Source organism: Neophocaena asiaeorientalis, unplaced genomic scaffold, assembly GCF_003031525.2.
Source record: "Neophocaena asiaeorientalis asiaeorientalis breed wild unplaced genomic scaffold, Neophocaena_asiaeorientalis_V1.1 scaffold489, whole genome shotgun sequence".
In the NCBI taxonomy this organism is placed as follows: Eukaryota; Metazoa; Chordata; class Mammalia; order Artiodactyla; family Phocoenidae; genus Neophocaena; species Neophocaena asiaeorientalis.
The window spans coordinates 2428768-2441894 of NW_020174791.1; the positions used below are offsets into that span (position 1 = coordinate 2428768).

The 13127-nt window shown below is 53.6% G+C and overlaps 1 long non-coding RNA gene across 1 annotated transcript in view; it reads left to right on the forward strand.

The window, feature by feature from the left end:
* LOC112409914 (uncharacterized) overlaps positions 1–3532 on the forward strand; it is a 9004-nt gene extending 5472 nt beyond the window's left edge. Inside the window, exon 2 of the long non-coding RNA XR_003005276.1 lies at positions 2820–3532. This is a non-coding gene — a long non-coding RNA (uncharacterized LOC112409914). The remainder of the gene's footprint in view (positions 1–2819) is intronic.
* The last annotated feature ends 9595 nt before the right edge of the window (positions 3533–13127 follow it).

Here is a 13127-nt window from a genome sequence, read left to right on the forward strand (position 1 = left end):
GCGTCTCCAGTCTCCGCCCTGTCCCTGGACAGGGTTTCCCTCGCCCTGGGCGGTTCTCTCAGTTTCCTTTGGGGCCCGGATGCAGGGAGGTTTAACACAACAGGCTCCAACTCTCGGGGTGGTACCACCGGGCACCCAAAACCTCACAGAGGGTGGGTGCTGGGGATGCCGGGGGAGGGGGACAGGCGATAGAAGCCCTGATTCCAGCTGAGCTCGCAGAAAGGAATTTGACCCCGTCCCTCCCCCTCCCCACGCCGCGGGGTGTCGGGCTTCTGGGCGGGGCCCTGGGGCGTGACCCAGGGCTTAGAGATCAGCCTTAAACTAGCCCAGCTAGTGGTGAGGGAGGGAATAGGGAGCTAGGGGAGCTCGGGGAAGGGCAAGGCCTGTTCAAACCGTCCAGGCTGCCCACTGCTTCTGGGCAGGACCAGTGGAGGATGTGGGGGGGGTGGCCAGGGGGCGCCAAGTGGACACACCCTCCCCAGGTCCCCTTGACCTGCCACTAAACCAGTAATCGCCGGCGGCTCTCTGAACCGGCAAGAAAACGGAAGAGACCAGGACGGCCCCAGGCAGGGAATTACCTCTTGTGCTGAGTGACCCGAAGCTGATGGAATCAGTTGGGGATTCCTGTCCGCTGGGGCAGGGCTGGCTGCTTCTGCCCCTGGCGCCCAAGCCCAGGACCCGGGGGCTCTAGGAAGCAAGCAGGGCTCCGCTGCCCCTGCTAGGGCTTCTCCACCTTCTCTCCCTTCTGCGAGGGCAGTGGGGCTCCCTCGCCCGTCCTCCCTCTCAAATCTGCACGAGGTTCCCCGGTGAAGGAAGGAACGGTGGCCGGAATGGCAGAGACATGCTAACACAGGGCCCTGCGCCTGCAGCTCAAGCAGGTCAGGGGTCCTCCTTGAGGACTGAGGGACTAGGGTAGCAGCCCCTCACTCATGGGGCACACCCCCATGATATCAGTGGAGCTATGATGAGTGCCTTGCCGGGTGGGGGGCAGCAGAGGGATTGCCCGGGCACTGCCCTCACCACTCACTAACACAGGACGCCTCCCCTGCTCCCCGAGGGGGGGCAGGAGGTGCTCAGCTTAGAGCCAGCTCCTTCCCCATTCCACCTGGGACTCTGGGTCAGCCCCCCACCGGCCTCCTGGGCACCCCAATTTCCTGCTGTGCGATGTGGGGTGCTGTGGGCACAGCTGCCTGCAGGGACGGGGCCTGGCACCTCCTGGGAGCTCTTGAGCACTTGGAGAGGGGACTGCTAATGGCAGGAGTCCCTGCACCCTCTGACCCCTCCTCTCCCAGAACCAAGGCCTGCTCCCAGGGCTCTGAGCTGGCTCCCTTGCTGGACACAGAGGGCAGATCGGGCCAGGACTGAGGATGGGGCTCCCAGGAGCCGTGGGTTCCCCTCGCCCTGCAGCTCTGAACACACTCCCAGAGTCAGGCCCACCCTCTTGACCTTGGTCTGGTCAGAGGGGAGGCCGTCCGAGGGCCAGCTGGTCTCCTGGCACCTGCCTTCAGTGCTTCTCATAGGCCGCCCCCTGCCCCCTGAGAGGCCAAGGCTCTCAGACTGCGTGCGGACCTAATATTCATTCATTCATTCATCGATGTACGGCCAGAGGCTCTGGTAGGGCTGGTGCGCCTGGAGCTACAGTCGCGGCGCAGGCCGAACGTGAAGCCCGTTCCTCCAGCAGGCCTGCAGCTTCCAGAGCATCTTACCCTCCCCTCCCCCGCTCCCCCCAGGGTCCCAGTGCCTGGCCCACACCTGGGAGTGTGCTTGGAGCTCAGTGATGCTCAGTGCCCTGTCCTTCAGCTGTCCTGATTCAAAAAGGGCTGCCCTGCATTCAGCAGCCTGTGCCAGGGGACCGGGACGACACAGCAGTGAGCAAGCCACCCAGGTCCCCTGCTGCAAGGTGCAGGGTTTGCAGAAGCGAAGCCCACTTGCTCTGGGGTGGGTGGGGTCAGCGGGATGATGGAGGCAGGGGACAGTGGCAGAAAAAGCATCCTCGGGAGACGTGTGGTCTCTCCGTGGGGTTCCCTGGCCTGGAGTGATGGAGCCCGGGTGGTGCTCAGAGGCGCGAGGACTTCCCACAGAGGTGGGACGGTGGGAGTCACCTGCTGGACACAGATCCCTGTTCCAGGTGACACGCAGCAGGATGTCCTCAGGGTTTGCGGAGGACAGACGGACACACCGCCGTGGAGGGAGGGGTCTTCATCTGGGACCTTTCCTGGTGGTGCCAGGATCGTGAGCTCCGGAGGGGGCTCTGGCCTCTGGGTCACCGTGTGCTCCTGACAGTGACTGTGTCCAGAAAGACTCAGCCACTGGGGCTGGTATATTCTCAGAGTCCAGCTGTCGCTGGGGAGTCAGGCCAGTGGCTGACTGCCACCCAGTGGCATCCCAGGACCCTTCTGGGGCTGTCCCCGGGGTGCAGACCGGTGGCTTCGGGTGCCCAGTTTGGAGCTAACATTTCAAGCAAGTCAGGCTCAGAATCTGGGCTTCTAGGAAGAAATTTCCAATCATGAAATGTGTCACTTGAGAAAATATATGTGTCAGTTAACTGTGCGCTGAGCCCGGACCGCATGGGACATAGTTGTTCTAATAAACATGAATAAGCCCGTTTTCACATTAGAGGAATAACAGTTTCGAGTAGAAATGCGGCACTTTTAAAAGAGGTTAATTAATAAACAGCAGGTAATTGTTCATAGCACATGGTGGTAGAGGGTAATTTTCATTTTAGAGTAGAGAAGGGCCAAATGTGCCCCCCCCCCCGCAAACTTAGATTTTTTGTGTAATAATCACCTTGGCTTCACCTCCGCCTTTAATTTTTACAGCTGGAGCTGTTTATCATCGCTCCAACTTTCGCTAAAAAGGAAAAACTATCACTTAAACAAAGCCATTGAAAACTCAGCATCATATGTGGATTTCTTAACATAAATAAATCATACAAACCAAGATTTATGTTCTCCAAATGATGTCATTCGCTGAAGGCTGCCTTCCCAATCAAATCAACAGTTAGTGACTCTCCTTTTGTGCGTGTGCTTTTTGCAAAATAAGAAGAGCCGCTCTGGTATCCTCATTGCTCTTTTCTCCGCTGTGCCCAGGACATCAGAAAGGTTTCTCCCTGGATCAGCAGAAGTGGGTCTAAAAGGTGGCCGCAGATTCAACACCACAGACTGCATTTCAAGCCTTTGTTCTGGAAACCTAAGTTCTGAGTTGAAAGACTATTAAAGCTTCCTGAAGGGTTTGTTCAGACCCCAGCAGAAGTTGAGGGCCCTGTGGGTCTCCCAGCACCTGGGATGAGAGCCATCACATTGAAATGAATGAGGAAGATGAAAATACCAGGATGGGCAGATCCATAGAGACAGAAAAGAGACCAGTGTTTGCCAGGGCTAGGGGAGAGGGATGTGGAGGTGACTGCTTCCTTAGCACAGGGTTTCCCTCCGGGAAGATGAAAATGTTCTGGAACTCGATAGCCCACTTTAAAACAGGGGATGTCATGCTATGTGAATTGTATCTCAATAAATCGGTTATTTGAAAATCACGACGGAGTGTGTATGTTTCAACAGCTTTATGCTCTTAAAGCTTTCTCAGCTTTGAAATGAGCACGCAGATGGGTGAGTGTGTTACACCTGCAGGGAGTAACGTGAGCGCTGGCCCCAGCTCCCGGGCGAAGCGTGAGCACGTGACCATTTTCTTCACGGCTCTCCGTGCAGCCCGCTTTCCCTGATTGTGTCGCCTTCCCACCAGCCCAGAGGTAACCACCCCCAGGTTTTTGTGTTAACCATCTCCTTGACTTGACTTCCAGCTTTATCGTGTAATGTAGATCCTGAAAATGTGAGTCCAGCCACAGAAGCTTTTACTCAAATTGCAGTGAGCGAGGAACATTAAAGTCATCAGTAGTGGGTGTGTGAAACGTGGTGAGTCCAAACTGTGACATATTTCTCAGCCATCAGTAGTGGGTACGTGAAATGTGGTGACTCCAAAGTGTGACATATTTCTCAGCCAGCGACGGGAATGGAGTCCTCACCCCTGTTACAGCATGGAGGGCCCTTGAAAACTGATGCTCAGTGAGAGAAGACAGTCACAAAAGGCCACATACTGTATGACGCTGTTGATATAAAGTGCCCCAAATAGGCAAATCCAGAGGGACAGAACACAGATCAGTGGTTGCCCACCTGTGGAAGGAAAAGCAGTGGCATCTCAGCAGGTGGAGTTTCAAGACCACAGTGCGGCTCCAGCCCCCGGGCGTGGACAGGAAACCCTCAGTTGGAAGCCAGCAGGAAAATAAGGCTGACCAAGGTCAGGTGCCCAGTGACCGCAGTGTGGGTGATATATGCGTTCAGGAACACACGTCCATTGTGCACCTACTATGTGCCAGGGCAGCCATAGCCCCAAGGATATAGCAGTGACTGAAACAGACAAAAGACTCTCCCTCCCCCACCAGCTCCCTTCCTCATGGGGAGGGAGCAATAAGCCAGATACAGCGGATGGAAGGCTGTACTACTGTGAGAATAAGGAAAGAGGAGAGGTGAGGGTTTGGGGCTGAGGAGCGTACAATTCTCAATAGGGAGGCCTGGGGAGACTTCCCTGAGGTGGTGGCATTTGAGCAGGGATGTGAGGGAGTCAGAAGGGTGCCATGTGCACATCGAGAGGAACAGCATTTGGGCAACGGGAACAGCCAGTGTGGAGTGCCCAGAGGCAAAAGCACCCAGTGCTGGAGCAGAAGGAAGGAGGGAGAGGAACAGGAAATCAATCAGGGGGTAGTGGGCTGGGGGAGGCTGCAGACTGAAGCTGTGGCTGGAATTAACATGGTTAATCAGCTGACCTCGAGGTAGGGAGAGCATCTCCTGGGTTACGTAGCTGGGCCCAGTGTCATCACAAGGCTCCTTAAATGTGGTAGAGGGAAGCAGAAAGAGTCAGATAGTTTTGCTGGCTTTGCATATGGAAGGGGCCAGGAGCCAAGGAGAGCAGGCAGCCTCTAGAAGACAGAAAAGGCAAGAAACTCTATTCTAGACCCTCCAGAAAAGAAAACAGCCTGACCAATGATACTTTGATTTTCACCCAGTGAGACTCACTTCAGACTTCTGACCTGCAGACTAGTAAAATGGTAAATCTGTGCTGTTTCAGGCTACGTTACAGCGACCACAGGAAACTCATACGGGGGTGACAGGAACCTCATCCATCTGTGGTGAAGACGAGCTGGGTCAAGATAAAGGTCTGAGCCAGGCTTTCCCAAGTTAATCCAGAGGACAGTGGCTGCGGGGACATTGGTCATGGCCGTCCTCACAGCCGGTTCCTACTCACTCTGCTCCAGTATGGATGGACCGGTTGCCCTTGACATCCCACCCATGGCCACAAGCCTAGAAGCTCTGGTCATTATCCCCTAGGGAATGCCTTTGCATCTTCTGCTCCCTAGTGCTTGTATTTTCTTGGCTTACTTTCTCACATTTGTGGAGCACATCCTGCAGTAACTTCTGGTAAACTGGAAGATACATTTCATTTTTAGGACCTCACGTGTCTGAAAATGCCTTTATTCTTCCACCACCCGGAATGCTAGCCTGGCTGGGTGTAAAATTCTAGATTGGAGATGATTTTCACCTAGAATTTCAAGAGTTTTGCCCCACTGTCTTCTTGCTTCGAGGGTAGCTGTTGAGAAGTCCAAGGAGATTCTGTTTCCTTATACTTTGTATGTGACTTGCTTTTTTGTCTTTGGAATCCATAGACTCTCCTCATCGTCCCGAGTGTTCCCCTGTTTCACAGTGATGCACCTCAAGGGTCTGACTTCATCCACGGTGGGTTCTTTCAAGCTGGAAGCTTACGTCCTCCAGCTCTAGGAACGTTTCTTTAAACGCTGTGTTGCTGGTTTTCCACTGTTTCCTCTGTTCTTTGCCTTTGGAAACTGAAGTTAGCATGAAGTCTTCTTCTGCCCATGTGGTCCGGGTGTCGTCCTAATGGCTTTGTACTACTTGTTTCAGTCTCTGCCTTTCCTCCAATATCTGCTGATCCTTGGCTGTCTGCCCATGATCCAGAGGGTGTAGTACAGAGCTGGTCGGAAGATCTGAGAGGGCGGGGGGGCTGTTGCCTTTGAGATTCACAGAAGGGTGGTCCTGCGAACACTTGGTGACATCATCCTTAGGGACCAATCTAATTCCCAGTGATTGAGGCAGGGGCATGGCTGCCAGTTTTCTGGGGGCCACGTTGGGGTGAAGACTGGGGTAAGGCTGCCTGCATTCCAGGGAATAGAACTTGGGGCTTTCCTGACATGGGGGAGGGGCGGCTGGAGGGGGAGGGGATCTAGGACTCGAACTTCCTCACAAACCCCTTTCACGTCCGCTTTCCTGACCGTAGCCACTTGTGCACCCCTCATTTAGAGGTGCTTTTATGGCCAGTCCTGAGATTGGGGGTACTCTCTGTCCTAAATCTGGTAAAATCTCGCATTTCCACTCTCCATTTAGGGCTGTGTCTCTTGTCAGTGACCCGGTTACCGTGGCTCCATGCAGTTCGGCTTTTAGGCGTTTGCGGTTTCTCTGTCCTCTCCACCTCGTGGGTAAATGTCTTTTAACATCGCTTTATTGTGGTTGCAGTGGGTTTGCAGTGAGAGGACTGTTACGTGTGTTTAATCTGCTGTCTTAACTGGAGGCTTTTGTGGCTCTCTTAGAGAAGCTGTGTCCATTCTTAGGTCTGGGCCTGGTACTATGCAGGGTCCAGCCTCTCCAAGCAAGCTTTCCTGGGTTCTGATGGGTTAATTCCCCAGAGCCTCCCCCATGGCACATTCCAGCAAAAAAAGACTTGATCCATGAAGTCTGTTGGTTCCACTGATATGTCCTGGGGTGGGGGGACCTTCAGGGACCTCAACTGAAATATTAACAGCAGTTTTCTCTGAGTGATGGGATTTCAGGATAGTAGAACTTTTTTCTGTTATGCTTATGTGAATTTTAATTTTTCTCCAGGCAGTATATATCAGTTGTGTAATTGTTACGATGTTTAAAATTAAGAACAAAATCCTATCTGTCTTTCGAGAGCCAGCGCAGACATCCTGGAGCTTCTCCTGGTCCCACTGTCGGTACTGCCGCCTCACTGCATGTGTGAGAGGGGCATTAAATACAACTTTATTTTCTAAAGATTAACTTGATTTTGAAATCAGAGCCTCATTTCTAACAGGGTGTGGAAGACTGGGACACGCCCTGAGCTTGTGACTCAGTTTCCCGGTTGTTTCAGATGGGGGGAGGGGCATCTGGGCTTCGAACCTTGGGTGGGATCTGGGGAGAGCTGCCCCTCCCCACCCTGCGACTCGTTTGGGTCTCGGTTTTCTCACCTGCAGATGTGAGAACAGCACCCACCTGTGGGCCGTTTTGGGGTGAAGGTTGCTGATGTGGGTGAAGGGCTGAGAATCCTACACAGGAAATTTACCACCTCAGCCGTTTTTCAGCGCACAGCTCAGTGGCATTAAGCACATCGACACCATTGTGCAACCATCACCACCATCGTCTCCAGAACTTTCTCATCGTCCCAAACTGACACACGGCCCCAACTAGACACTCACTCCCCACCCCTCCCCCACCCGTGACACCCATCCTTCTCCTTTCTGTCTCGACGTGGCTCCTCTAGGGACCTCACGTGAGTGGCACCAGACAATATTTGTCCTTTTGTGTCTGGCTTATTCACCGAGCACAGTGTCCTCGAGGTTCATCCGGCGTCAGCGACTCCTTCCTCGTCGGGGTGCCTGTTACCGCAGAGTGAACTGGACCCCCCTGGGGCACCCGTGCGGCCGTGGATGGACGCTCAGCTGCTTCCACCTTGCCGGGCTGCTTTCAACAATGTTCTTCTGCATCTCGCCTGTGGTGTGGGATTGCTTTTGCCCCTCTGCACAGGGTGGGGGTGTTGCAGCCCTCTTTGGGGGCGTCTTTGGGGGCGCAGGCACTCCATCACGTACCTCTGTCTTCTCCCTCCTGACTCTGAGCCCCCGGAGGCTGCACAGGGTCTGATCTGATTTGCCCCGGTCCCCAATGGGTGTGAGGTGGGCACCTCCTCCGAAGCCCCCACTCAGAAGTGGACAGCTTTACCTCAGAGTCGAGATTCTACTCACTTTCCAGCTGGGGCTGGACCCCAAGGGGTGCTGAAGACTCCGGCGGCTCCCAGGTCAGGTCCTCCCCTCGTCCTGGACCCCAGGAGGACACGGGGGATGGGGCAGAGCCCTGCTGGGGAGGGGGAATCCGGAGCTCTTTGCTGAGGGCTTGAGGGCAGAGACTGGCCTCCATCCACACACTTAAAATTGGGTCTGTCACCCCAAAGAAGGCTATGACGGTCAGAGCCAGGGGCGCAGTCCCAGGGCTCCTGGCATCTCCCCCCAGCACCCTCTCCTACTCTCTCCACCCCAGGCCAGGCCCTCGGCCTCAGCAGCCTCCAGGGAAGGAAGGCTGCACCCCAGACCCCAACCTCCCCTGAAAAAAGTGACCCTTGGAAAACCTACTAGAATGGGGCTCCTTCCGGGCACCAGGCATCGGGATGTTTACAAGTGCCAGGGTGAGATTCGCCTGAGATGCGAGATGCGGGCGTCACAAACAGAGCCACTGGCAGCACGCCTGCAGGATGAAGGAAGACTTTGTAAACACAGACAGGAGGCGCCGGGGAAGGGTCCTTGCGGAGGAAGCAGCCTTCCAGGGCACCTTGTAGCCACTGGGGGCCCACACCAGGGTGGGCTCTGCACAAACCCACCCAGAGAGCTCCAGACTTTCCATTCCACCAGGGGATCCCTCCCTGCACATGGACACGGAGGATGCAGCCCCTTGGGCACTGCAGGAGGGGAGTTTACCAGAGCTGCAAGGCCACCTCCCCCAGGAAGCCCTCCTGACACTCTCCAGCCCAGTGGAACTTAGCTCCCATTCTTGGTGCGTCCAGGATGTACATGGGCTGCAGTCTCGAGCACAGGGGCAGCTGGGGTCCCGTGGGAGGGGATTACAGGCTGACACCCCCTATGCTGGCTCAGAGAATGGGCTCCAGCAGAGGCCCCAGTGGGGCTGTGTGATCAAAAGAGACCCGAACAGAGAAGCGCATGGAGGCAGGTCGCCTCGCACTGAGCCCTGGAAGGATGGGGTGGGTGGACCCCCTCCCTGTAGCGGGATGGGTCATCTGCCCCCCCCTGCTGGCTGCCTGGTACTCCTCCACCATCCCCCGTCCTCCACACCCTGTCCGCCCACGCCTTCTCCAGGACAGGGGACCGGGGGCTCCACAGGGGCTTGGTTCCCTCCGGCCAGGGGCACCATCCCCTCCTCCTGCACCACCCTGAGTGGAGCTGGCTCCCCCCATGCCCCTGCTTGTGGACACATGAGGACCCCGAGGGTCCACTCATCAGGGCTGCCAGCCAGGAGGGTGCCATGGCCAAGCTGGCAGATGGTGGTCTGGTGGGACCCCTGGGCCTGTCCCAGGACACAGGCCTTATTCCCCACCAACAAGGGCAGCTATTTTCCATTCACAGTAACTGGCTGCAATCTGTGTCCTCTGCTGCCTCCTCTTCCAGACTGCGCCCGTCTCTCACCTGCACTCGTACTGCAAACGCCTCCTGCCTGGTCCTCAAACTATTACCTCCCCCCATACAACTCTCAGGGTGCCACTCAGAGAGGGGCTGGGCTTCTTACCTGGTTTATTTCCCTTTATTCTCCAGTGCCTGGCAGAGAGTGTGACACATGCGAGATGATTGATAGTTTTGGAGGGATGGATGGATGGATGGATGGATATGGATGAATGGATAAATGGATGGATGCATGGATAGATGGACGGGTGGATGAATGAGTGGATTGATAGCTGGATGGATATATTCATGGAGGATGGATGTACAGGTGCATGGATGAATGGGTATATGAAGAGTGGGTGGATGGATGGATGGATATGGATGAATGGATAAATGGATGGATGCATGGATAGATGGATGGGTGGATGAATGAGTGGATTGATAGCTGGATGGATATATTCATGGAGGATGGATGTACAGATGCATGGATGAATGGGTATATGAAGAATGGGTGGGGGGATGGATGGATGGATATGGATGAATGGATAAATGGATGGATGCATGGATAGATGGATGGGTGGATGAATGAGTGGATTGATAGATGGATGGATATATTCATGGAGGATGGATGTACAGGTGCATGGATGAATGGGTATATGAAGAATGGGTGGGTGGATGGATGGATGGATGGACCACCTGCCAGATGAATGAAGGAAATTGAGTTTCATGATGAAAGTGGGAATGAACTGGGGAAACTGAGGCCTAGCAGGGCGTGGGGTGGAGCTCACTCAAGGTCACAGGGCACAAAGGCAACAGAGCTGGCCCAGGACCCCAGACCTCTGTTCTCCCTGCCCAGCTGCCTGCAGGGATACATTTCACCTTGACAAACAGGCAGGACCCATGTGTCTGCCATTGGCCCCAGGGGAGCCCAGGACCTGCCCCTCCTCCCCTCTGTCCATAGGCGCCTGCAGGAAGCACAGCTCTCCCATCTGCCCTTCCTGGCCATGGCACGCTGGGTGGAGGACCCAGAAAAGGAAAGATGGCGCCCACTTGGGGTTGCTGATCAGAACAAATAAGATGATGGGCTTGAAGGGACCAGGCGAATGGTGGTCACATGGCACCTGTGCCCAGCCCCTTCCAGACACTCTTCCCTTTGCCCCTGTTCTGCTTAAACTACTCTCAGGGGTCTCCAGAGACCTCCAAGTGGTCCATGCTCCATCCTCATCTTCTTTGTGCCCCTGTAGCATTGCACATGGGTGTCCAGCTCGCTCCTAAAACCGGACACACCCCCAACGCCCACAGCCTTGCTGAGACCCCTCCCCATGACGGGCTCCTGGGTTGGCAAATCCTCAAGTCCAGGGTGCTCCATGGTGTGCAGGAAGCCCCAGGGGAGGTGCCCTGGGATGTAGGATTCTCCCATCTGTCCAACTTTCCTGCACACCCTGCCCCTGTGCAACACGCAGCCACGTGTTTCATAACCACGGGCACAGCCCAGGCCCAGCTCTTCCCAGCCCCACACCGACACATTCTCCCTCGTGTGTCCCTGGGCCTCTGACCTTGCCTGCCACAGGGGCTAATGATGAACCTGGCTGGGCCTCTCAGGACCCTCCCAGGGTCAGGGTCTTGGGACCATCCCTGAGGCTCACAGGCTGTCATCTTGGGCTGGGGTTGTCCCCAGCTCTGGGGGGCATGGCACAGCCTCCTCCGGGGTCTTTGGCCCAAGAGGGGACTCCCTGACCCATCAAGGTCCCCTGGAGGGCGGCCCCAGGCTCTCTCTGTAAACGAGGCGCTGCAGAGAACAGCCGCCCTGGGCTCCAGGGTTTTTATGGGTTTGCCTTAAAGATTTTATTTCCAGAAAAAAACGAAAGCAATTAATCCAAATTACAGAGTAGTCATTTGCAATAATATTTGCTTTAAATACATGTATTTTTTTTAAACCCCTAAGCTGTGAGCCTCCAGTGAGTTCGAGGGGAAGGACACCTTGAAATAATTACATTTTTTGCTCACTTTATGTTGTGAAAATGGCTTAGTCGGTTTGGGGAAGACTTGTAAAATGGTCAGCTGACTCACTTATGAAGGCAACGTTATGTTTTCTCCAGATTCTGCCGGAATAGCCACACTGCCTCAAAGGTGGATTTCTTCCAAAGGCACCTCAAGCGCTGGTCCAGCTGCCTCTTACCCCAGCCCCGAGCGGCCAGGAGAGCAACCCCCCTCCCGGAGGTACTCCTGCTGGGTGGCATCAGGACACCAGGAAGACAGGGGTCCAGCGTGGCGGGGTCCATGCGCTGGCAGACACGCCGACCACCCTACTCAGGTGTGTGGGAGGAAAGGGCCCCAGGTTCACCTGCTTGCTTTGTCCCAGTGATGATTGGGGAACTTGCCCACTGCGATAAGCGCAGCCCAGAGAGAGGGCAGCCCAGCCCAGCTAGGACCCTCTGGCCAATGACCATGAACGGTGAGAGGCTTAGACACTTGGAAGATGAGAATTCACTAAAAGATTAGATTGTGCTCAGCACACATCAGTACCTTCAATCGTGCTGGGTCAGAACACCTGGTTTTGGTGCCAGTGCAGCCCCTGAGCACCCAGGGACCTTGGGCAGGAGTTTTCCCATCTGTTTCCCCAGATATTTTACCATCCAGTGCCTCCTCCCCAGACTTAGGACTTGTAGATATGTTCCCCCAGGATTCGGCGTGCCTTTTCATTTTCGCAACAGTGTCTTTTGAAGAACAAACTTCTTAATTTTAGTTAATTAAAATTTTAAAATAAAAATATGAAAAAGATTATATATGTGTATAACTGAGTCACTTCGCTGTACAGCAGAAATTAACACGACATTGTAAGTCAACAAAAATCGACTTCAATAAAAAATTTTTTTAATTTATAATTTGTACTTTTGTTTCTGTCCTGTTTAAAAAAATCTTTGCCCACCCCAAAGCTGCTAAGATTTTCTACTGTGTCTTCTCTAAAAGTTTTATAGTTTCAGTTCTGTTTAGATCTGGGATCTATTTTGATTTCGTTTTTGTGTGCGGTGTGTGGTGAGGGTTGAAGTTCATTTCTTTGAGTATGGGTGTCCAGTCGTTCCAGTATCATTTGTTGAAAAGTCTACGACTTCCCCACTGAATTGCCTTGTCAAGCTCATCAAACATTAATTGACCAAATATGCATGGGTCTCTTTGTGGACTCTGCTCCACTGATCTATGTATTCATCCTTCCATCAATGCCACACTGTCATCATCCCTCTAGCTTTATAATAAGCCTTGAGATACCGCACGAGTCTTCCAACTTTTCTCTTCTTTTACAAAATTGATTAGGTTACTTTAGGTGGATTGTGTTTCCACATAAACATTAAAACTAGCTTGTTAATTTCTATAAGAAAGCTTTCTGGGATTTGTGTGTGTGTGTGTGTGTGTGTATTATTGCTTTGAATCTACAGAGCAATTTCAGGGAAATTGTCATTCTAACAATACCGAACCTTCCAATCCATGAGCATGGTATATCTCTCCATTTATTTAGATCTTTAATTTATTTCAGTGATACTTGGTAGTTTTCAGTGTATGAGCCTTCACATTTTTCCTTTTGGTTAAATTGATTGCTAAATTCATAATTTTTATTCTATTGTAATTTTTAATT